At 39.5% G+C, this 1,265-nt stretch overlaps 1 protein-coding gene across 1 annotated transcript in view; it reads left to right on the top strand.

The window, feature by feature from the left end:
• Rmi1 (RecQ mediated genome instability 1) overlaps window positions 1–1,265 on the top strand; it is a 23,592-nt gene that overhangs the window by 1,208 nt on the left and 21,119 nt on the right. The window lies entirely within an intron of this gene.

The raw sequence follows: 1,265 nt of genomic DNA, 5'->3' as shown, positions 1-1,265 counted from the left end.
AACCGCGGTCCACATGTTTTGCTAAGCTTGTTCTAAGTAGGTGCTTTAGACCGCTGAGCCATCTCACCAGCCCCCTAAATGTTCTTAACATTGTGTTTACAGAGCAGAAGTTTTGTGTGTGTGTGTGTGTATATATATATGGGTTTTTTTGGGGGGGAATTTGTACCTGTACATTACATATCTTGCCTGTTTTGTGTACGTTGTAAGCCCATCTTCAGTCTTTCGCATGTGAAATAGCCAGTTTTCACAGCATCGTTTGAGGGTGTCATGACCTTTTCCCATTGAGGATTCTTGGCACCCTTATCAAAAAATAATTTTGCTAGATGCATTACAGTTTTTTCCCTGGGTTCTCTAGTTGGTCCCACTGGTCTATTTTTGTGCTACTTTTCCATTTTAATCTGTTTATGTCGTAATTCATTCTCTTGCCTTACTGTACCAACAAGGTCTTCTAGTCCAGTGTTGAGATATTGGCAGTGGATATCCTTGTTTTGTTCTTGGTCTAGGAAGGAAAATTGTTTCCTACCTTTGACTTTTAAAAGGTAATGCTCTTGTACTGTTTTGTTCATTGCTAGCTATAGTAGTGAAAGCTCAAACAAATGCAAGATAAAGGAACTTTTCTCCAAAGTTAAACACTGGTGCAGAGAAATCAGTGAAACCTAGATGATTAAAAATAATAATCATGTAAATATTTTGTGGATAGCAAAGTTTTGGCACTGTGTAGTGAGATCCTGTAGACCCTGTACTAAATAATATAAAAGGGGGGGAACAAAGTTAAGGACTGCCACTTCTAAACAACTCCAATAATTCCCCTACAGTTCAACATAACAACATGGCTTTACTTCTTATATTTCGTTTTTATTCTTTTCTGTTGGATGGTTAAGATCAAGGTAAAGCAAGACCTATGCAACAAAAGTTGTAGCTTTTGGGTCTGATAAGGTCGTGAAATCCCTTCAGGGTTTATCCTGAAGTCCTGTACCTCAGATTATAGAACCTTTGTCAGTGTCAGCCATGTGGATGAGTCACGGCCATTGCTTGGCCAGTGTGCTTCCTCTGAAAGCCTGAGAGAATGTTTTCTCTCCATGTGACTCTTTAGGCACACTCTACATCATCGATCACTTTCTTCTTTGGCCCCATAATTTCCTTGATCAGAAAATTTGGGACACTACTGAGTTACATGACATTACAGTACAAGTTCTCATATGTCCTGAGTCTTAATTGACCTTGGAAGGCTAGGGCCAAAATGTTGGCTTTCCTTGTAGCCCTCC

Source organism: Octodon degus, unplaced genomic scaffold (genome assembly GCF_000260255.1).
Source record: "Octodon degus isolate 3935 unplaced genomic scaffold, OctDeg1.0 scaffold00111, whole genome shotgun sequence".
In the NCBI taxonomy this organism is placed as follows: Eukaryota; Metazoa; Chordata; class Mammalia; order Rodentia; family Octodontidae; genus Octodon; species Octodon degus.
This window is presented reverse-complemented; position numbering and strand designations above follow the sequence as displayed.